Here is a 24,369-nt window from a genome sequence, read left to right as displayed (position 1 = left end):
AGAGAGTAAATGTCATTTCTTTACCTGGAGTTTCAAACAGCTGACTTTGAGCCTATGCTGGATCCAGATAATCATTTTCTTCCCTACCCCTTTCCCAACCCCTGGTTGTTCCTTTTTTTTTTTTTTTTTTTTTCTTTTTGTTACACTTTTGGTGCCACAAAGATTTCCCTGACAACAAGGTTCTTGTTAGGGGCTCAGTGTTCATCAAAGAAACACCCATCATTACTGTCCATAGGGTTTATAGTGATAACTTTGGAGGAATAGGCTTTCTCTTGTGCTCTAGTCTTGCCTCTCCATGCTCTTTCATGCAGGAGCTGGGTCTCCTTCATACTCAAAGGACCTAACTTGGACTAGGCACAAAGATGTTTATGGCTCTCTGAAGAAATCATGTACACATCTAGCAGAAGGGCTAAAACAAAATTAGTGATAACACGAAATGCTGGCAAGGAGGCAGGAAAACTGAATCACTCATACCTTGCTGGTGAGAATGTAAACTGGTAAAGCCATTCTGGACAACAGTTTGGCAGTTTCTTACAAAACTAAACACTCACTTATCACATGACCCAGTGATTGAACTCCTTGGGTGTTTATCTCTGAGAAATAAAAACACTATGCTCACACACACACAAAGACTTGTACATGAATGTTTACAGCAGTTGTATTCATAATAATCAAAAAGCAGAAATAATCTAGATGTCCTTCAACAGGTGACTGAATGGTTAAACAAACTTTGGTAGTGTTATATCATAGAATACTATGCAGCAATGGAAAGGAATGAACTATTGATACACAGAGCAACTTGGATGGAACTCAAGTTATTCTGAGTCCCAAAAAATCCAGCCCATCCAAAAAGGTACACACCATACATTTCAATTTATGTAATATTAAAATGACCAAATTGTAAAAATGGAGAACAGATTAGTGGATACCAGAGATTAGGGATGTAGGAAGAAGGGGCAGGATGGAGGTTGGTGTGGTTATAAAAGGCAACAAGAAAAGTCCTTGTGCTTATGGAACTATTCTGTATCTTGACTATGGTGGTGAATATACAAACCTAATCATGTGATTAAATTGTATGAACACACATAAATGAATACAAGTTAAACTAAAGAAATCTGAATAAGATTGGTGGGTTGTATTAATGTCAATATTCTGGTTGTAATACTGTTTTTCAAACTATTAGCATTGGGGGGAACTGGGTAAACAGTACATGGATCTCTCTGTATTCTTTCTTACAACTACATGTAAATCTACAGTTAATTAAAATTTCAACAGTCATTCATGAATAAAACTCAGCAAACTGGGAATAGAAGAAAACTTCCTCAATTTGACAAAGACCACCGACAAAAGACCTACAGCTAACATCATGCTTAACAGTGAGAAGCTGAATGCTTTCCCTCTATAATTAAGAACAAGGCAAGGAAGTTCTCTTTCACTACTTCTATTGAACATTATACTGAAATTCCTAGTTAGTGCATAGACAAGAAAAGGAAATAAAACATGTATAAATTAGAAAGGAAGAAATAGAACTCTTCATAGATGACATAAAAATCCCAAAGGACCAACAAAAAAACCTCCTAGAGCTAATAAGTGAGGATAACAAAGTCATAGGAAACAAAGTTAATATACAAAAGTCAATTGCTTTCCTATATAACAACAGTGAACTATTGGAATTTGAAATTTCAAAAAGCAATTCCATTTACAATAGCACCCAATAAGTGACATACTTAGATATAAGGCTAACAAAATATGTGCAGAACCTACATGGAAAAAATTAGAAAACATTGATGAAAAGAAATAGATCATATAGTCTTACCATATGATCTATTAATCATGCTCCTAATTTGAAAATTGGTGTCCCAAACTGCTTCAGAAATTATGGCCACACAAAAACCTGCATGTGAATGCTCATAACAGTTGAATTCATAACTGCGAAAAACTGGAAACAACCAACATATCCTTCAATAGTGAATGACTAAACAGTGGGATATTATACAGCAATAAAAAAGAAACAAGATGTTCAAGACATTGGTGAATCATGTATGCATACTACTAAGTGAGAGAAGCCTGTCTTGCAGGGGGGGGAACACCCACATACTGTATGAATCCAATTATTATGAAATTCTGGAAAAGGAAAAACTATAGAGATGGTAAACAGATCAGTGGCTTCCAGGGGTCAGGGTGGAGGAGGATTGAAAAGTAAAACATAGGGAATTGTTTAGGGCAGTGAAATTATTCCATATAGTGACTACAAGACATTAGTATTTTTTCAAAACCCATGGAGCTTTGCATCACAAAGTAAATCTTGATGTATGCAAATTTTAAAACATCATTTAGGAGTTTAGAAATCCCATAATGAAATACAGAATGTGATTAAAGACTATAAATATATTCCAAATGTATGAAACAACCTCACTAAAGGAGGGAGGAAAACAAGGTATTGACCTCAGTGATTTTGGAAATGAGAGGAGTCTGTGAGATTAAAAGCAAAGAGAATTGTATTTAAGTACTTTCCCATGGGAGTATGGGTTAGCAATTTTGAAACCACTATGCATGTACTTTACTGGAATTGAAGAATTAAATAAATGAATGATGGGTGATGGGAGCCAGGTTGTTGTTGAAGTGGGAAGTCACAGATAAGCAAGGGGGAGAGACTAGAATTATCCAAATATACAAAAATATTCACAAATACCTCTGGAACTCAACAGTAAGAGTTGGAAATATAAGTACAAACTCATGTTTAGCTTAACAGAGGTACAAGTACTTACTTTAGATACAAGATGAATATATATATATATATATATACACACACACACACACACACACACACACACCTATGTTTATTTGCTCTGTCAACTTGGAGAACCTAAAAGAAATGAGATCTCAGTAGCGATAAATACACCTAGATCCCAGCTCTTGGTTTCTAATACCATTCTCCAATAAAAAGAATCAGGGCTTCATGGAGAAAAGGCTGATTCTAGGAAGAGGACAGGGAAGATATAATTTGGGCCTAGAGCATTTTCTAGTGCCAGGAAGTTAACCCTCGCCCCCCGGCCCCCCACAACAAAACACCAGATTTTTTTTTAAATAACTCATAGTGATGGTCATATGTCAAAGGGATATAGGAGCCAAATTAAAGAGCTCCTGATGGCCAAACTTGGAACAATTTGAGCAATAAAATGAATAAAGTAGTATTGTATTGTTACACTAAGTATAAATAAATATTCATGAGTCCAGATTGACATAAATAAATGATTGCATAAATAAATTAATTAATTAATTAATTGGGGGAGTTTAGATATATCTCCCATGCAGAAGAACTGCAAATAATTGATGTAGATATTTTGCTTGTAAGAGGGTGGAACATATACCCCACTCCTTCAATGTAGGCTGTGCATGGTGACTTTCTTCCAAATAGCACAGTATGAAAAAAGCGGGAAAAAAAGGAGTAATTTTACAGTAGAGAAATCTGACAAACACTGTCTCAGCCAGGTGATCAAGAGTGACATCAGCAGTGACAAGTCATACTGATAGTGTATTCCCTTGTTATGATGGGAGGAGGATGGGACTTTACATCTCTGGTTTTCCTCCTCAAAACACATTACCCTAATATAACCATGAGGAAAACATCAGACAAATCAATGGAAAGACATTCTACAAAATATCAGAGCAGGACTTGTCAAAATTCTCAAGGGTCATCAAAAAACAAGGGAAGTCTGAGAAACAGGTGCAGTCAAGAGGAGCCTGAGGAGATACAACTACAAACATAATATGGTATCCTGGATGGGATCCTGATAAAGAAAAGAGATAGCAAGGAGAAAATGTGGAAATCTCAAGTATGGATTTTAATTAATAAGAATGTTATCTAAATCGGTACATTAATTGTGTCAAACGTACCATACTAATGTGAAATGCTAATGATGGGGAAACAAGATTTGGTGTATATGAACACTCTCTGTACTAGCTTCACAATAATTCTGTTAATCTAAAACTATTCTAAAAATAAAAATGTATTTTAAAATAGTTAAGTGTTGGGCATGGTCCCTCCACAGCCTTAGAGAGGATCCCATCCACTTGTGCCCAGAGTGGGAGCACCATTGCGCCTTGGCTTTTCCCTCATCATTTCCCTCTTCACCCCCACTCAAATGTTGCTTGTGCAAAGGACTCAGTGCTGAGATTGTCTAAAGCCACTGGAAAAATTGTGGGATATTCACCATCATCATTGCCAGAAAGAGCAATTTATGGTTTTGTTCTTAAGCTCTTAATTTGACTTCACACTATATTTCCTGTAGGCTTTTGTTTCTGAATCTTGACTGAACTCCTTAGGTTTAAACTTTTGGTCCCAAAAATATTGGGCAGTTGCATTACCTGGATATCTCCTTTTTTCTATAGTAATTGGTTACAATAACCAGCTATGTACTCTTATTTAGAGTTAACAAGATGAGTACTACTTTACTCAACTCCATTCATAACAGTCACAGAGAACTATGCTAAAAATCAACAGCATGAGCAATAAATATCAAGAGAGGAGAAATATCATCCCAGCATTATGATTCCTATCAGTGAAGTAAACCAAATGTTCTTCCTTTCATCCAAAGTATTTAACACCAAAATCTGAGTTATATATAGACATACTGACACCAAGCATTTGTGTATATGTTTTTGAAATAATTTTAACCATAATTATTTTGACTATCTCTTATAAATACCTAGTATTGAGTTGTAAAAGAAGAAAAGTTGAACTTCTTTAGGTTCAGTTCTATTTATATTGTAAATGTTCTTAAATATGTTAGTTATTAATGGACATGATAAAAAAAACACTGCATTACAAAAAATAAATAAAAGGGATGAATTATTGGTACATACAGCTTGGCTGGATCTCAAGGGAATTATGCTAAGTGAAAAAAGCCAAACTCAGAAAGTTACATTTATACAACATTGTATATAATAATAACAATTTATATTAAAATTTTGAAATAAACTAGAGATAGAGAACAGATTAGTGGTGGCTAGGGTTTAGGGATGAAGGGAAAAGGGAGGGTACGAGTACAAACAGGTAGCAGGAAGGAACTGTGTAATGATGAAACAGTACTGTATCTTAACTGTAGTGGTGATTACATGAATACACACATGTGACAAAATTGCATAGAACTGCATGCGCACCCACACAGGTGAATGTAAAGCTGGTGAAATTAGGATAAACTTTATGGATTGCATTCATGTCATTTTCCTGGTTGTGATATGAAACCATAGTTATGGAAGGTGTTACCATTGGAGAAAATAAGTAAAGAGTAAATGGAATCTCTCATTACATTTTAAAAGGCATTTAGGTGTTGCTATTATATGCATTCTTTTTTCTTATGGACATATAATTCATACCCCCTAAAATTCACCCTTAAAGCAGGGTTGTGCCACCTTTTGGCATCTCTGAGCCACACTGGAAGAAGAAGAGTTGTCTTGGGCCACACATTAAACATACTGTGGTACATAATCACCAAAAAAAATCTCACAATGTTTTAAGTAAATTTACAATTTTGCATTGGGCCACATACATCGTCATCCTGAGCTGCATTTGGCCTATGGGCCACAGGTTGGACACCCCTGCAAGCATAAAATACAGTTGTTTTTAGTATAGTCACAGTTATGCCACAATCACCACTAACCTCAGAGCACTTCCATCACCCCAAAAGAAACCCTATATGTATTAGTAATCACTCCCCATTTTCCCCTCCCCTGTCCTTTAGAAATCACTGTTCTCTCTGTTGATTTGCTTATTCTTGATATTTCACATAAGTGTAATCATAAAAATATGTGTCCTTTTGTGTCAGGCATCTTTCACCTGGCATGTTTTCAAGATTCATCTGTATTGTAGCATGTACCAGTACTTCATTCTTTTCTATAGCTGAATAATATATTCCATTTTATAGATATGCCACCTTTTGTTTATTGATTCATTAAGTGATGGACATCTAGGCTGTTCTATATTTTGCCTATTATGAATAATGCTGCAATGAACATTTATGAACCAGCTTTTTTTTAACACACATTTCAATTTTCTTGAATAGTGGAATTTTTGGGTCATGTCCTAACTCTGTGTTTAACTTTTTGAAGGGCTGACACAATTTTCCAAGGCTCTACCATTTTACATTCCCAGCATCAGCATATGAAAGTTCTGAGTCCACCACATCCTCATTAACACTTCATTGTGTCTTTTCAATTATAGCTGTCCAAGTGGGTGTGAAATGATATCTTGTTGTGGTTTTGATTTTCTATTTCTTATTGACTCAGTTTCAGTAGCTTTTGTCTTCCCAGAAAATTTTTCATTTCATCTATGTCATCTAATTTGTTGGAATACAGTTGTTCAGTTTTCAGTTTTAGTTTTTTTCATTTTCGTAAGGTTGGTAGTAATTTGAGTCTTCTCTCCTTTTATCTTTGTCTAGCTAAATGTTTGTCAATTTTGTTGATCTTTTCAAAGAACCAACTTTTGGTTTTACTGTTTTCTACATTGTTTTTCTATTCTCTATTTCATTTACTTCTTCTCTAATCTCCCCACTCTCCTCATTCCTTCCACTTGCTTTGGATTTAGTTTGCTCTTCTTTTTCTAGTTACTTTTAGTTAGGGAAAAAGTGAGGTTATTTATTTAAGAATTTTCTTCTTTAAAAATATAAGTGTTTATAACTTCTCTGTATATTTTTTTGCAACTTCAAGTAAATTTATAATTATTTCAAAATAAAAACTTAAGAAGAAGGTATGTATTATGCTATGCTAGGAAGCTATGTATGTCTATGACTCAGCTATTGCACCTGCCCTCAAAGAGCTTAGTTTCATGGAGAAAGATAAAAATAGAATCATTCAGAAAATGAAGAGATGGTTGTCTGCTGCAGAGATGAGAGAAAACTCTAAAGATTGTCCAGGAAAATCATGAAGGCACAATTAAGGGCTTATATGAATTGAAGAGTGATGCTTTCATTATGGGAGTTCAATACTCAGTGAGTCCAGTCCCTCAGGAGGCTGTCACTTATTTCTCCTTAGACCTTTAGGGACCATTACTAAAGCCATTTGGGATGTGGATGAAACTGCACTCTGATTAAAGCTAATGGTCCTAGCCGAACGCTTTTCTCTGCAGCTTAAAATGCTCAGATATGCCCCCATCTCCTACCACGTCCCTCAAAATATTCAAAATATGCAGACTGACTCCCTTCATTACAGACAGCAAGAACGATGTTAAACAGGAAGGAATGCCTAAAAAATGTGTCGGGGTTGCTAATATTGAAAACATTTCTTTGAACTTTAATTTTGAAATAATTTCAGACTCATCAAAGAAAGTTACAAATGAATTCCTATATAATCTTTACCCAAGTTTCTCAACACTGCCAAACATTAAAAACTACCTCTGGGTTTCCAACACTTGTTTAATTTTTATTTAAAAAAATTTTTTTTAAACTAGATAACATGCAGGTGAAAAATCTTGGTCTCACCTCTACCCTTTCTAGTCCATCATTCTCACTCCTCACAAACACTCACAGGTGACCATCTGTATTTTTCTTTATGCAAACATAAAATATTTTCATACCTTCCCCTCTTCTCCCACCTTCCGCCTCCACTCAAAAGCTAGAATCCTATGCATTCTGTTCTGGACCTTGCATTATTCATTTAATGATATAGCTTAAAAAGAATTCCAAAACACAACATAGTTATGCTTTTTTTTAAGGGACGTCAGTATTTATCCCATGTCAGCCCTCCTGCTTTTCAGTATTTCCTCAGGAATTGCTTATGCTCTCTCTCTTTTTTGTCTAAACTTGATTGTTTGAATCCCAAATTCCCCATGCATAGTTTTATGTGCTGGCAAGCTCAGGGGTTATAAAGACCCCAGACAGTATGACTGGAGCAAAGCCACCAATCCCCTGTGCTATCAGGACCATAGGGACACATTCAGAAGCGATAGCAACAGTTTGATGATTGCTTTAGCATGAGTGACACCCCAAAGAGATCACTCTGGGCCAAGGAGAGGAAATCATCTGGAACAAGGCCTTGTTGCCAAGCAACCCCAGAGGGGATGAAATTAACGCAATCTGTTTTTCATGTAACTGCATTTCAAATGAAAGCTGAAGCCAGAGTTGATCCCATGCAAAATTAATAATTACCACATGATTCTTTCTTTTTAATGCCTGTTGCCAAAAGACTGAGGACTAAATAAACCAGTATATCCTTTTCTTAAAGGGATGAGGGGAAAAGGGAACAGGAGGGGAAAAGAAAACAAATAAATTGAGATCCGGCTTTTTTTTTTTTTTTTTAAGTGAGAGAGAGAGAGAAAGGGAGGGAGAAAAACATCAATGTGAGAGAGGAACATTGATCGGTTGCCTGTTATACAGGCCTGGACCAGGGACTGAACCCATAACCCAGGCATTTGACCTTGACCAGGAATCGAAACTGCAACCTTTTGCTTTCTTTGCAGGACGACGCCCAACTGAGTCACACTGGCCAGAGTAAGATCCTGTTTTCCCATTTGAATCTTAGATAGGAAATAAGGCACTTCTATCTTAGACTGCTGTTGAATCTGCCCATTGGGAAACTTGTTTTAAAAGCCAGATCCCAAGTAGACAATATGCACCAAAGAGCTGAAGGAGGATATTTTTCTTAGAGGTGAGAGATAGCTTTGGATCATTCGAGACCCTTTTAGTCTCCTTTTTAGAAAATTTACAATGTAATTTTCCCCATTAGTGTGTTCAGAGATGGTAAATAGTCACAAAAATAAAAATAGCCCTACTGCCTACAGCCTACCCACTCTCCCTAACCTCATTCTAAAGGCTGAAAGAAGAGCATAGCTTGATAGGCTCACTAACCTTTGCTTTTTGAGAGCTTATCAATATTTAAAAGGCAAAAATAACATAGGAAATAAGATTCTACTCCCACTCTGCTTCAGCGGCATTAATTTGGGTAAATTAACTGTGTGGTTGGAGCAGAGCAATGGCCTTCTCACCAAGAGACCCTTTCCAATGATTATTTTGTGGTTGTGTAACTTATAGCATTTTTAGCCAAAGAAATGAATTTTATCTGAGACGGAAATTTTCCTGCCCAACAGAAGGTTGGATCCAGATTTTATCCTGGGGAAGGTAGCTACCAGATTGTCTTTCTCACTTAGCATTCATGCAGTGAATTTATTGGCATCGAGGCAGGACACTTCCTTGCTCTTCTTCTGCCACCCCACCACCCTCACCTCACACTAGTCTAGTTTGAGAAAATGTCCTCTTGGTCATCTTGTCTCTGTGAAGCAATGAGTGTTTGCTGATAGAGTTGAGCAGAATACAGAGAGGAAAAACCAGCAAAGACTGCACATTTGAGTTTTGTAAACCTCTATCAAGCAAGGGCTCAGCAGGGAACAGATGATACATTCACACTGGGTGCTTTGAGGAGTGTTTATTAAAAGGATTATTTACAAAGGTTGGAGGGGAAACCACAACAGGTTGGTGTTAGCTTGGGCTGGTAACATTGGGTTGGGAGTCATTACTAGGTCTAGGCCTAAAGAAGTGAGGTGTAAGCAGAAGAGGGGTGACAGAGAGAGGGCCACATTACAAGAATGTAGCCTTCAGTGGAGGTGTGAATATCCCAATATCACTTGCCCACTTCCTTCTTATCTCTGGCTAGGTTTCCCCACTTGGCTGAACTCCACTACAAGTCAGAGGATAAGGAAACTCTTAAATGTAGTAACTATAGGTCAGCCTCCTGGGGTATGGAGCACCCCCTCACCTATGGAGGTAGGGGTGACCCTTGGGCTAGTCCCCTGGTCTTGGACCAATCAGTGGCCATTCCTGGACATGGAAGAGCTTGGTGCTTTCTCTCAGAGCAGGGAGCAATAGGTTCCCCTCTATAGGAAACATTTGGTGTGACAGAGCCCATAGCTGACATGCCTTGGGTCCCTGACTACTAGATGATAAGCTCCTAGAGGTCAGGGACCAGGGTCTTGCATTAGTTTTCCAGTAGAATGTGGCATCGTTTCTTTCAAGTCAGCCACTCAGTTGATATTTATTGAATTAGGCTGGGTAAAATAATGCCTACGTTATAATTATCTACCTCAGTAATATTTGTTCTTGGGGATATTTTAAAACACAAAGACATTTGACATTTGTTGAGAAGGACTTTGTTGATCCACAAGCAGAGAAGCCAGCCTATGTTAGGCTGATGAAGAGACATGCTCTTAAAATGTGCATCCTGTTGGGGACAATGGCTCCCTTTTCCCTGAAATGCCTCCCAGCAGTAGGCTCAGTTCCTTGAACTAAGAAACCTCTCACAGTAACAAGAGAGCAAGTAAGGCACTGCCTTCCTGCTATGGTACCCCTCTTATTGCGTATCAGTGATATGAGCTTATTGACATTGTGGAGAGACACCATAGATTCTTCCCAGAGTGAAGATGGCTTTTCTGATGTGAAGCATAGGACTCTGTGCTGTGTATCCTAAGATGTTTTCTTCCTGGGTGGACCTGAGGGATAGAATTTCTTTGACTAAAAAGTGGGGGTATGAATTATAGTAAAAGCTGCTAGCAGAAACATTCTTGGGCTCTTCTACACTTCTGGCCTAGAATCTTTGAGGCAAAAAAAAACCAACAAAAAAACCCCCAAAACAAAACAAAAAACAAAAAACCCAGTCCCTTACAGGGACAACTGGAACTTTCAGCGTGGCGCATCTTCTCAGGCCAAATTGTCAAGTCTTTGGGAGACTCATTCATCTGGAGACAGCTGGACAGCAACCTGAAGATTATTCATGAACAGCAGGATTTGACCCATGGGGCAGGAGAAGGTTTTAATTTACTTCATCTATAGAAGTTATCAAGGACTTTCCAGCTGTTTTGGAATGCTCTGTTCCAAGCTGTAGAGGTTAAAACGTCCCCTTTCTGGGGAAAATGGTTCCCCCAAAGTCACATTCTCCCGTGTCCATTTTCTCTCTCTTTTCTTCCTTTAACTCATCTGCCATCTCACCAAGTCAAGAAAAATGTATCCGTTGTCTTCCCTATTCAAGTTGCTGCCTTGCACAGATGTTCACCTTTAAACCAAACCAGCAACCTACAAACCAAACCAAAAGAGAACAAGAGGGAAGGGAAAGTGAAATTGGTTTCCCTTGAGCCCTGCCTCGTTTTCATCTGGCACAGCCTGATTCTAAGCCACGCTGGAAAAAGCCTGATTCACTTTAACTCTTCCCATCTGCCTACTCCTTCATTAAAAAACATATTTAAAATGTATGTTTTCTGATTATAAAAATCATAAACACCATTTGGAAAAGAGAATACACTCTTTCCACCCCTAATACATTTAAAAACTGATTTTCCAGAGTGAATTTCTGAAGCCATGCTTGACTCTTCCCTCCCAGGGGTTTTTAAGAGGAGGTGGATGAGTAAAACGCCCTATCTCTGACCCTTGATTCCATCGTGGTACCTGTTCCCCATTGAAAGAGCTTTGGCCCCAGTGCCTGTGATTTCATGAAGGTGATCACAGCTATCTGGATGTTCATTTTAACCAGATTTTACTGATAAAAGTGTAGAGGGACAGACAGGAAATAGCATTGGACTGCTATTCCATTATAAACATTTTGAGTCCTGGCTTTGCCAGTAACTAGCTGTTACCTTATGAGAGAGGCAGCCTCTCTGTGTGTTTATTTTATCATTTGTGAAATATTAGTTGCTTGATTATTTCTAAGGTTCTATAAACTGCCCTGAGCCATAGTTTAAGAATAAAACGTTTATTTGATTAATCTAGTTTCTCTCTCCACCATGGTTCTTACCATTTCCACTTCAAAGGCCTACAAATTTTACTGTGTTCTCATTACCCAGCCCTACCATTTTTCCCTGTAATAAGGAATGAAATGTTCTCCGTTACAACTGTTCATGCCAGTGAGCGAATGTGTCTCACTTCTTGGTCATTTTTTTATGTTCTTCTCTCTGCTCTTTCTGTTGTCTTCCCAGTCTTTCACCTAATACGAGGCCTCACAAAAGCAGGTTTGCCTCTCTGCTGTATGGATTTAACTGACATATTCAATTAATGGACAAGTCTTTATTGGGCACCCACAATGAACAAAGCACAGCTCAGCACTGTTAAAAAGGTAAAAAGGTTTAAGACATGTTCTCAGCCTTCCAGGAGACAAGACTTCTGAGGCTGCAAATCCAAATTGCCTCTGGTCCAGTGCTGACCTCCGTGCAGCTGACACGGAAAACCACCCCTCCCTGCTGAAACATTCTCTTCTCTGAGTTGCTGCATGTCCACGTCATGTTTTTCCCCTTTCTCTCTCACTTCTTCCTGGCTTCCTTTTGCTGGACCCTCCCTTGAATCCATTCATTAAATTTGGTCCTCAGGGGCTCTGTCCTAGGCCCTCTTCTCCTCTCTATCTCTTCATTCCCTGGACCATTCCAACCATTCTTATGACTTCAGTTACCATCTATATGCTGATAATTCCTCAAAAGCTATATCTTTATTCAGATATATGTCTGGAGCAGGACCTGTGATCACATTAGTGTATTTGTAGTGAAACATGGGATACATAAAAACTATAACTACCCTCTCATAGGTTCCACTCAGATTTTGCTCCAGGTTAGTTTTAGTGCCACCTTATGAGAAAACTTGCATTTTTCAGAGTTTTGTGGACTTCAAAATTGCAGAGAAGACTATGCTTTTGTCAGTCCAGAGAGGGAAGAAAGATAAAGAAAAGGAAACTGTTCTGCATTTCTCTTGCCACAGAATGATGAGTGTTCATGACCAGACTTGAGGTCTCTCCTTATAGAATGAGGAGTAACCAAACTTTCGTGAACAGTTTTTCTTTTTAGAATATATATATTCTTATTAATATATATTCATATATATATAAAGTTCTACCACATCTGACTCCTCATTACAATAGTGGCAATATCAGAATCCAGCACCTCACTCTACCTAGAATTTCTTTTTTTAAAGAAATGTTTGTATTTATTTATTTTTAGAGAGAGGGGAAGGAAAGGAGAAAGAGAGGGAGAGAAACATTAATATGTGGTTGCCTCTTGAGCCCCCTCCCCCTACTGGGGACCTGGTCTGCAACCCAGGCATGTGCCCTGACTGGGAACCAAAATGGCAACTCTTTAGTTTGCAGGCCAGCACTCTACCCACTGAGTCACACCAGCCAGGGTTCTACCTAGAATTTCTTACTTAGCTGAAATGATTGAGGTTTCTGCAACACATAGTCTCTGTACTTCCTGAGTATATACACAAACATACATGTGTATGGCTTTAATTCTTGGGTATTTAACTAGGTATATAACAATGAACAAATTAATTCCCTAACTCTTTTCAATGATGACTACTTTCATACTCTAGCATAACACTTCCTATGAGTTGAGCCTACAAGATGAATAACAGAGCTAGAGAATGTTCAAGGGGCTGGGGTGGAGAGACAGGGAAGCATCATGCAAAGGCTGGATAAAATGTTATTTTAGTATTTTCAGCGAGACAGAGAAAAAAATTCATGCAAATATCTCTACCCACTACCCCCCCCCAACCTTTTGTTTTATAAAGCCTTTCTTTGTCCAAATCTCAGTTGTGGATTAGACCCTTGTTGACTATGTCTGTTTAAGTCCTAAATAAGGGCTTATTTGTTTGACCTGCCATATCCATAATTGCTCTAACTGCTCATTTGATTTCCTATTGTGTAGACTGTGCTAGGAAGCTTGGCAGGAAGCACACTATGAAAATGTGGAACTGAACAGCTTAATGTGTGTAATTTGGGAAGTTCAGCAGATGCCAGGGTTTAGCAGGCTCCCAGCTTGTTTGAGACTAATCCTGTGGATTTTCATTCTTGTGGGCATCATGCCTCTTAAGTCTGAGGGCTTGGGTCCCACCCAAACTCAGTCCACATAGCCATCTCCCAGCTGTTTAACTCTTAAAAGCCAGGATAGTAGCTGACACTTGGAAGCTCTCCTATCACTTCTTCCTAAGGAAGTAGATGGGTAGTAAGATAATTGGGTTCCAGAAGTGGTTCTGGTAAAGGCTGACATGGTTTCTCAGGACATAAATGTCGACTCCAAGTTGGTATCTAGGAGACCTGGGTTGAGCTAGGGATGGCTCCCCTATAGTGGATGCCACCCAGATTACCCCTCCAAGATTGAAGCTCTCATTTCCCAATATTCTGGGAGTGTTAACAGCAGCAACTGTCAGCTGAGAGTTCCTCTGAGGTTTTTCCTCTGCTGAAAACAGCCACTTTGCCAATGGTTATGGCTTCTTTCCAAAGGGCAACCCTCATCCAGTGTCTGGTGGATCAAGAGTAAAAAGGCTCAGCTCTCACACTGATTTAGGACAACTCTGAGCTATCCTAGCACCAGGGCTGCCTGAAAGATCAGCTAAGGCCTTTGTTTTGGCTGTATTGTAGTTCAACTAGTTCAACTTCTCTATACATTCCTGCTTACTTCACTTCCTCCATGCGTTGATGTTGAGAGTACTCCCCAGTAAAATCCCTACATAAAAACCTCTGTCTCAGGGTTGGGGAAACCCTACCTGCAACACTCCCTTTATCCTGATTGGTACTAGATTGACTGACTGGGGGTCCATACCTCCTTCACTTGAAGACTCAGGAGTACACCATAATTGGCCTAAGCTACTCAGGTGGCCTCATTCATTTAGCCAGGGATTGGCTTAGGAAGGGTCATGTGGCCAATGAGATGGTAAGGGAAATCTGGTAGGAAACCATAGGAAAGATTTCCTATCATAAAAAGAGGCAAGGGAAAGAAATTCTTTTTCTGTCAATGTTAGCTCTGAATGGGATTCCTGAAATAGCTGTAAAAAGGGACAGAGGTAGAGATGGAGATGGAGCAGAAAGAACAGCAGAGGAATCAAACTGAAGCAGAGTCCGCCTCACCTATGACCTTTTTGTCATCTGCGATAACAAGCAGAAGGAATTTGTCACACAAGTACTTAATGATGGAATTAGGTCTACGATCACTGATTTTTTGTTCCAGTTCCAACTGCCCATTCCATTTCCCCACCCTTGGGGGGTCTGTATTTATGTTTGATTGTCAGGATTCTCTCTTGAAAGTTTTCTGGTGCCCAAATTCTCTTTTTTTCCTAACTTTTGATAATCATGAATTTGACTTTGACTGATAAATTCAACTCTGCTTCCTTTTTCTGTGGCATTAGGGGCATGAAGTTTATACAGTTAGTGTTATGCAATAACATGTACATGCAGCTGGCAGTGGAGGAGGGAGAGTAACTCCTAAAGGATGCTAACTCTGGAAAACAATTTTCTGGGATGGTTTTAGAAAAGAAATGGTGATGAAAAGGCTTTCAAATTGTAGAGAAACAAGGGCTTGAACCTAATGTTTGGCCCAGAATAAAGTATTTATTTTTAGAAAAATGTATTCTCCTCTACCTGTAGTTTATTTTGAAATGTCAGTTCATAGCTACCCCAGAGTTTGGCGCAGAAGAAATTGCCTGGCATGGTAGTGGAACTGATGGTGTGGAACCTACTTCTTTCTTCCATTTGCCAGTATTCAGTATTCCCCTCCATGTAAAAACTGTTGCTTCCTTTTTTTTTTTTTTTTTTTTTTGCTAGTTGAGGTCTAATTCATAAACAATGAAATGCACAAATTCAAAGTGCACAGTGTGGTAAGTTTTGACAATGGTGTACTCTCATGTAACTATCATTCTAGTCAACAGATGGAACATTTCTCTCATCTCAGAAAGCTCCTTATCCTCAAAGCAACTAGTATTCTGACTTCTATACCCATAGACTAATTTTTATCTGTTCTTGAACTTCATGTGTATTTTTTTGTGTATGACATTTGACTCAACATGTTTTGAGATTTATCCATGTTATTACATGTATCTTGCTTCCCTTTTAAAACTATCATGTGGACCATTGCTCTCTGATTTCTCTGTCATGCTTAAATGAAGAGGCCCTTCCCCTCCTGGTGATGGTTTTGCTGTGACACAACTTGCCAAGTGAGTGTCCTAAGTCACTGAGTCCTAAAGACCAAGCAAGTGGCTCTTCCTAGGGACAGCCAACTGATCTTTCCATTCTACAAAGTGATGATGATGATGTCTGAACTCTCTGGAATGAGGATAGAACAGCAATTCCTTCTATGGATTCCCAGGACAAATCCTCAGAATTCTATGCCAAGATACCACCTGTATTTCACCTTGGTGAGGACTTGGTCTCACTGCCATGGCCAAGGGAGAAACAAACATTTATTAAGTGTCTACAGGCACCTGGCCATAAATGACCTCATTTCTACTTCCTGGGAACTCTTTGAGATGGGTGTTACTATACCTATGAGGGCATACGGGGCTTATTCCCAGAGTGGGATTTGAGCCTGGGTTTGTGGATTTCCATACCATGACTTTTCACCAGCAGGAGCCCAGACCTAGGCCTCTGTGTCCATCTGAGATGGCTCATGCATATCTCCAGATGACTCTTAGGCCTCTCAGTTATAACCATGACTGGATTGCTGCAGGGCTAGAGGACTTGGAGCTAGAGGTACTCCCTTTCTCAATAACAGCCAACTAGAGTTGGCAGATAAATCGTCATCTTATAGAAATATTTTGTTCTCCTTAGCTGGACAGCTTTGACCTTTGGAAAAGGCCAGCAGATCTTTGTTATGACCCTTAGAAATCACTGTTTCGTAACAGTTGTGTTTACAACTGAGATGGTTTCCAGACCCAGAGAAGCTTTACAAAGGATGATGCTAGCAAAGAGGCATTAGGTTCTCTAATAGGCTTATGCCCTGATAATCATATTAATGGCTTTGTCTCATGCTTGATGCTACAATTATGGGCTTCTCCCCTTGAATGTAATTTTGTAGTTTGATAATGAGTATGATTTTGCATTTCTCCTTAATGAACGTTTGATTAAACAATATAATGATCCTAACAGAGATGACTGTTCCCTTCAAATTGCTGACCTTATACCACAATGCCATATACAAGCTGGACATTAGTGACCTGGGGATTCTGAATTCTTCGTGCATCAGGACTCTGTGGGATATGCAGGAAATCTCAGAATCACGATATTGTTTTCTAGTACCATTGTCTGATAATAAGGTGTTAAGTTTTTCTGCTATTGCAAAGTCAAAATAATCTTGAGGGAATGTGTTTGCTTTAGGAGCCAGTTAGTTTTTAACCTGTAACTCAATTGTTCAACATTCACATTATGTCTAGTATCAGATGTTTGGCCTCCAGAAGGCTACTTTTGGAGCCTTCATTTTCTTATTTGCAAGTTCCAAGGGATTTGGACTGGAACCCTAAGATTTCCAGTGACAGGGTTCCACCTTTCTGTTAGTAATGAATATTTTAACCATTGACAGAGGTGGCTGGATTTTTTTTTTTTTTTTTTTTTAAGTTTTCATGGTCTACCTGGGACTGACAAATGAAAACGCTGCTATTCTTCTGGAGCAACCGAAGTCTATAGCATATATAAAATTTGGGGATTTGTGCTGCTGATTTGTACCCGTGTGCACTTGGCCCACTGGTTTGCTGGGAGCATTTCCAGGCCTGTGGTGAAGGGAAGAGGGAGGTACAGGGCTGAGGCACCAGCCAAGCCATGGGGCTAGCCACTGAGGACAAAGGCCTGCAGCAGTTGGCTCCAACTTAACCAAGGAGGTGGAAAACAGCTCTGGGTGCTTGCAGGTCTTGGGCCCTAATGTGGCAGCCCCCTGGGGCCTGTATCTGAATGGTAGGTTGGTGGGTGCTCCTGGACAATGAGGCAGGGGCAGTCAAAAGCAAAGGAGGCAGGTGTGAGAGCTGACTCAGGGCTTTGGCTCTGTGGACATGCAGCTAGGTGCCTTAGGCTGGCCAGGTACAGCGAGGCAAACAGCAGGAAGAGTATCCAGGACTGCTTGCTCAAAAGCCTGCAGCTCGGCTGGGTAAAAATACCAGGTATGTGCTGGCACCAATGAAGGCACAGAAAACTTGCAGAAGATCAGCCTGTTTCTTCATCAGGAAAATGGGAGACAAAGACCAAAACATGACAGGCCCAGGCATAGCATGTAGATAGCATATACATTGTGTAGTTCAGGCTGCCCAACCACCGGGGAGGGGACTGAGAGATGACAGGGTTTTAGGACTGACCACAGGCTGGGAAGCAGGGGTGCCAAGAGAGAAGTTTGTGACCTAAAAATGTTTTCTAGACCTATGGCAGACTGTCAGATCGAGTCTCTGCAGCCACAAAGGAATGGGCATATTTGCAAATATTATCCTTAGGATAAGTGAGAAGTCTGGGTACCTTCCACTCCATCAGCTCCAGGAAGCCTCCCAGACTTTCCCAACTCTGGCTAATTGTTCCCTTTTCTGATCTCAGAGCCCTTATTTTCTGCACCTTACAATTTAGCACTTAATCAGACACAGCTGTGCATTCCTCTCTAATTGTTTTTGGTGTGTTTGTCCTGTCTCTGGGGCAAGATTACAGCTTCCTCTGAGGCAGGGACTCAGAGGCTTTTTGGGAAGGCTTCTGGGAGAGATGTGGGCGTTATGTGGTGGGGTTCTGAAGCAGAGAAGTCACTCCCATTCCTATAGCACTTTACAGTTTAGGAAGTGCTTTCACTTATCTCTCCTTCTCCTTATAGCTGCCCGGAGAGGTGGTGTGTTTTAGCATCCTCATCTTACAGACAATGAAACTGAGATAGGAGAGGTCAACAACCTGTCTGAGGAAGAGAGAAGGTGAGTGTAGTAGAGGTAGAATAAGCCTCGGATTCCTGATTGACCACCAGGATCCCATAGGGGCTCATTTGGACAACAAAGTTCTCAGTGGAGAAGAGGAGGGTAGATGGGGAAGTTTCCACATGCCTTTCCCTGATGGAAATCTTGGGGAGAAGAAAGATTTGAGGGGGGTGTGGCCCTGGTTTGCAGAGCTACTGGGTCAAGCTTCACAGAGACAACTGGGACAAAAACAGCTGTGCCACTCATTTCTATTTCCGCTGTTATTCCCGAACAGATCCTCTATCCTGCTGTCATACCACAATGCTCTGCTCTGTCTAGCACCTGATCTCCCCCTCTCCTTTCACCCCTCCCATCCAAATCTTATCTCTGGCCTCTACGACTGCAGACTTCAACAGGCAAACAGAATCGAAGAGTGGTCCATCAATGCATTCATCTGTCCATCCATCCTTAAGATCTGCTCAGAATGAAATTCCCACCTCCTCTGCCTTTCCTGCAGCAGTAGGAGATGAAGCTGCTCACTCTTTCACCTCTGCGTCCCCCTGGGCCTCAAGTCCTCTTTCCCCGATCATTTCTCTTCTACCTCTTGCGACACCCTGTTCCTTTGAAGAGGCTGCGACCTAGCCATCTTCCCTCTCCTCTTGCTGATGGTTCCCATCTTCTCACTTCCTGGTCACTCTCCCGCTTATGCTCTTATGACTTTATCTCACAGCTCCACAGCCTTCACACAATAATACCGCAATTCCTGCCCGCATCCTGGATAGCTGCACTTCCACAAAGATGACGCATCTGGTACTGCCTCTGAATCCCTTGATCTCATATTCCTCATGACTTTCTCCTCTGCCTTTCCCCATCACATCCTGGCTTTGCTATGGCCCTAAACTTGTCTATCTCCTGAATCACTAATTTTTTTTTTCTTGAAGTAAATGACAAAGATGGAAATTAACCTTTATTTACAGGACTGAACCACTCATGTAAGCATTCAGATCTCTAACCCGACTCCCTCTCCTTTCTACACGATGGAGCCTTGACCCACTGACCCATCCAACCCACCAACTTCAGCCCTTTCTCTCGGATCATACATCATGTCAACCTCACTTTTGCCGAGGTATCCAATTTGCTCCTCTGCCCTAGCAATTCCCTCACCTGAGCCTGCACCAGAGGAGACAGCTAAACTCTGCTGAAGGAAATCACATAGCAGGGCAAATGGGTACCTTACAAGTTCAAATCACCAATCAAGTGGGTTGCCATGCTGCCTTGCCATCTGGCATGTTCTCTGATCATCTCAACTCTCCCATCTGCTGCAATGTGTCAAGCCTCCACTCTCTTCAAGTCTCTCATTTCTCCTTGCCCCACCCCCAGCCTCTTGTATGTCACAGAATAAGGGGAAATTATCAGGTGAAAGGATTCAGCATTCCACACCAAACCTGTCTGGCTTAGACCTCCTCCAACCTCCTCCCTCCTGTTAGAATAGAGGAGGCGATCTCCTGCATGACTTTAGTCTTTCCACCCATACTCTGGTTCCATTCCCTCCCATGGTCACAGGAAGCTTTATTGTCCGTTGACCTCTTACTACTGTACCTTTCTCTTTCTCCTTTCTATAGGACCCTCCTCATCTGCATTTAAACACACTCAAGCTTTTCCATCCTAAAAAAAAATTAATATATAAACTAAAATAAACCCACTGCTGACATAATATCTCTCCCCAGCTATTTCTCTTTCTGATCCTTCATCATCAAATGTTTTAGGAGTTGCCTGTACTCAGTGCCTTTCTTCATTTCTTCACCACCCACTCTCTCCTTAACGCCCTCCACCACCTCACTCCACCGTTACTGTTCTGTAAAAGTCCCAATGACACCAAGGCCATTCAATCCATTTTTCTTTGGTCTCAGCCATTTTGAATGTTGTTGACTACTGCTGCCTTCTTATAACACATTCTTTCCCTGAGCTCTGTGACCATACCTTTCCAAGCTCCTAGTTTTCTTCCTGACTCTCTGGCTGCTCCTCCACCCCTTCTGCCAGATAGTTTACCTCTGTCCAGCTTTTAGATAAAGGTTCCCTGAGGCTCAGTCTGAGGCCTCCTTCTGACTGAACCCTATACTCTCCCAGGAGACCACCTCTATACCAGCTACTCCAGCTCCAGCCTCTACTCAGAGTACCAGACCCTACAACTAACTACCTAGTGAACATCTTCACGTGGATACCTCACAGGCACTTCAAACCTTGACCAAATATGAACTTCGGGAAGGTTTTCTCAACCCCTGACCCTGAGGATTCCCCAATTCAGAAAACTGTACCACCGTCCATATGGTTGAAGAAGCAGAAACCTAGGAGTTTGCCTTGATTCCTCCCTAAGTAGTCACCAACTCTTGTTTGTGTTCACGTCTCTCCATTTACTCTACTCCTTAAACAATCCCTTTCACTTACAGCAACAAACTCCTATCTGTCCCTCTACCCTCTTCTTCCCTCTCTCCTACTCCTTCTTCACGTTGCAATCAGAGTGATCTCACTGAAAGTGGTATACTGGGCCCTGCATGATCTAGCCTCTGCCTATCTCTCCACCTTCCTTCTCCACCACATTCCCCTTTGTAACCTGAAATAGCCAGGAACTCTATTCCACTCTCCTTTTTGCTTGAATAAATCCTGCTCACTCTTCAGGGCTCAACTCAAATGTAACCTCCTCTTGGACTCCGAGACAAATGTGACCTTATACTCCCTTTGGCCCATATCACCACTGTAATTATAAAATTGATAGTGCATTTGTTTAAGTCCTTCTCTCTCCAGCTAGATGGTGAGCTTCAAGAATGAAGTATGTTTGCCATGTTCACCATTCCGGTGTCTGGCCTTGTGCTGTGCACCTAGTAGGTGGTCAGACATACGAGGAGGGCGGTTGTGCCCCCCCAAAACTCAGAATTTACTAATAAAAATTGTGTATTTATTCTTACATGTTTAAACTGGAGTCACCTTCAAAGTACTGTCCATTTGATGCAATATACCTACTAAGGTGTTTTTTTCCACTGCTCAAAAGTTTTTGAATTTGGTGACTTTGATGCCTTTTAGTGCTTCTGCTATTTTTGTTTCACCTCTTCCACTTCGGCAAAACATTTCCCTTTGAGGACTTTTTTCATCCTGGAAACAAACAAAAAAAGTTGCTTGGGGTGAGACTGGATGAATGGGGAGAGTAGGGCATAGGGGTCGGGCAGTTTTTTGGTCAAAAACTGAACTCTCAGCGCCCTTGTGGGCAGGTGTGCTCATGTATTACCCAGCATGAAATGGGCAAATGCGTTGAAAGCCTTCAAAATAAATTCACTGAAGCCAAATGCAGCCTCTCATAATAACACCATCTGGTACACTGATACAGGTGGATTCCTAGAACACTTACCTGCTGGGGGAAGCCTGTACTACAGTGGGCCCACCTTTCAGAAGATAATTCTGGTTTTTTTGGGGGCGGTCCCCCTTGTATTTGTTAAATATATGAATAATAGATGTTTAACTAATGATGATGGAGCCAGGCCCCAATCCAAGAGTAGAGACTACAGCCAAGTGGGTGTGGAATTTAGTCCCCAAAGACAGTGTAACTGTTACAGATACACTCACAGCTACTTTAATTAATAGCACAATGGATAGAATGCCTTTATTTTTTTAAATTTCAGGGCCTGGGCAGCTTTTAGGAGCTACAAAGGACACAAGCTAATTTCTCTGTTGGCTGCCAGCTGACATTGTAGCAGTTTCTTGACCGAAATCTCCTTGGCTGACAGTTCCTGAAAGTATATCTGTGGCTATTGGCAGTGCATTTAAGGGAAGACACATGCATAGAAACAATATACCAACCTGAGGCACAGAAAAAATCTTCAGATATTTGTGTTGTCCAGTCACAGTGATTAAAGAACAACAGCCTGAAGATATCTTTATTTAAACCAAAGAACATGGACTCAGGATTATTTTGACACAAAAATGAAAGACATAGGCATTTGTGTATTAATTTATACTTTTCTGTAGATTTCTTAAAGGTTTTCTAATTCCTATATTTCTCTAAAATGTTTTATTAGCTGAGAGGCAACCAATTGAAGTATCTGTAGTACATAGATGTTTCTCTCCCTCCCTTCCCCTCTCTCTAAAAATAAATAAAACCTTTAAAATGTTTTATTAGCTTTCTAAATTATGCAAGTTAATATAACTGCAAAAATACAAAATTTAAAGTCAGTAAGGGTATAAAATTCATCTCCCCTCCTCCTGCACTTCTATCCTACCCTCCAGGTAACAGCGGTCAACAGTGTGCATCCTTCCAGATGTTTTTCTATTAATATACAAAAATCTAGCTTGTTTCTTGGGCATTATGTCGTACTCTTAGGAGAATCATGTGATAAACACAAAAAAGGTCTGACAGCAGAATAAAGTTTTCTAGATCTGAGAGTTTCTGTTTCTAATGCGCTCCCTAGGCTCAGTGCATCCAGTAGCAAGTGCGCTTCTTTGGCGCTGAGTTTATGATTTAGTGGGCTGAGCTCATAGGTGCATGGAATTCCTACAGTAACAATGCCTCTCCTTTGGGTTAATTCCGCCTCTCAGAAATGCAGAGTTGAGGGTGAAGTGTCCTTAATTCCTCAGTCTGATTATCTAAAAGGGGAACTCTGCTTTCTTCCCGGAGAGATAAGGACCACAGGCAGGGATGGAAGAAGGGAGGCCCGCTTTCAGGCGCGCTCTGGAAAAAGCTGATAAGCTTTCAAGCCGGCGGAGCGGGGCCTTTCAAAGCTGGGACCTCTCCTTGCGGTCGCTCCGGGCTTACTTGGGGCTCCCAGCGTTCTGTCAACACCGGCTCCTACTCACCGGAGAATGCAGTGCTCTGGCGAGCTCGCGGGGGCGCTGGGCTGGGAGGGTGCGTCTGCTGTGGTCCCCAGAGTTCTGGCCCGTGGGTGTCGTTGGCGCCAAGCCCCCAACCAGCCCCGGGGAGCCGGTGGCTGTGTGTGTCAGAGTTCAGCCATTTAGGTTGCACCCAGGTTACGCCCTGCCCCTTGGACCACCGCACGGCTTGGAGGTCCAGCATCTGGAATCTTGCGTTTCCAGTTTCCCGAGGCACCCGTGGAACCTCAAGGAAATTTTCTGCAGGACACCGCAAGGAAAACTACTCCCCCCTCACCATGTCCTAGGCGGCTTAAAAACCTGGACAGGGTGGCAGTGGCAAACAGGGCACCGCCCTAGGCCTTGGGCTCTAGGGCATCATTTGAGTACCTAAGAAGTGCGTAGGCAAAGAGCATTGGTCAAGTCCCGCTTTGGCCCTGATTCCTCCTTCTCCCACCTCCCACGGCGGAATCTCGGGTTTTGCGGGGGAAAACTAACCAAAGCCCTTGAGGCATGGCCAGGGTCCGGTGTAGGTCCAGTCACAAACTAGCTCCATCCAGAAGAGGTTATTGGAGCCCTCGCGAGGCCACGTGCCCAGTCCCCCAACATCAGACGTACTACACGAGGGGCGACCAGCAGCTGGAGGGATTTAGGTTAGACCGGAGATGCAATATAATTCTTTTAAACTTCGAGCTGCCCCATTTTTCCGAAGGGTCTACCTCCTGGGGTCGTCTTCCTCCAGCTTAACCCTTTGCCTTCCAGGTGTGAGCCTGGGGCCCGGGAGGGTCCGGGGAAGGTAGAAGGAGCGCAAACCGGGGTACGTCCCGGGCGAGAACTAGCCGATCCGCCGGAGATGGGCCTTCCCCAAACTTGGGGA

At 41.3% G+C, this 24,369-nt stretch overlaps 1 long non-coding RNA gene and 1 pseudogene across 1 annotated transcript; one reads left to right on the top strand and one right to left on the bottom strand.

Moving 5' to 3' along the window:
• Positions 1–961: 961 nt before the first annotated feature.
• LOC129081379 (phosphatidylinositol N-acetylglucosaminyltransferase subunit P-like) lies at positions 962–4,618 on the top strand (annotated as a pseudogene).
• Positions 4,619–9,746: 5,128 nt separating this feature from the next.
• Positions 9,747–23,897, bottom strand: LOC129081355 (uncharacterized). The gene is made up of 4 exons (XR_008530302.1): positions 23,481–23,897; positions 22,488–22,562; positions 21,602–21,785; positions 9,747–11,057 (listed from the first exon to the last, which is right to left on the bottom strand). It is a non-coding gene; the product is annotated as an uncharacterized LOC129081355 (long non-coding RNA).
• Between the last annotated feature and the right edge of the window lie 472 nt (positions 23,898–24,369).

Source organism: Pteronotus mesoamericanus, unplaced genomic scaffold, assembly GCF_021234165.1.
Source record: "Pteronotus mesoamericanus isolate MK-2021 breed Mesoamerican mustached bat unplaced genomic scaffold, CSHL_Meso_final contig_98, whole genome shotgun sequence".
NCBI classification, from domain to species: Eukaryota; Metazoa; Chordata; class Mammalia; order Chiroptera; family Mormoopidae; genus Pteronotus; species Pteronotus mesoamericanus.
This window is presented reverse-complemented; position numbering and strand designations above follow the sequence as displayed.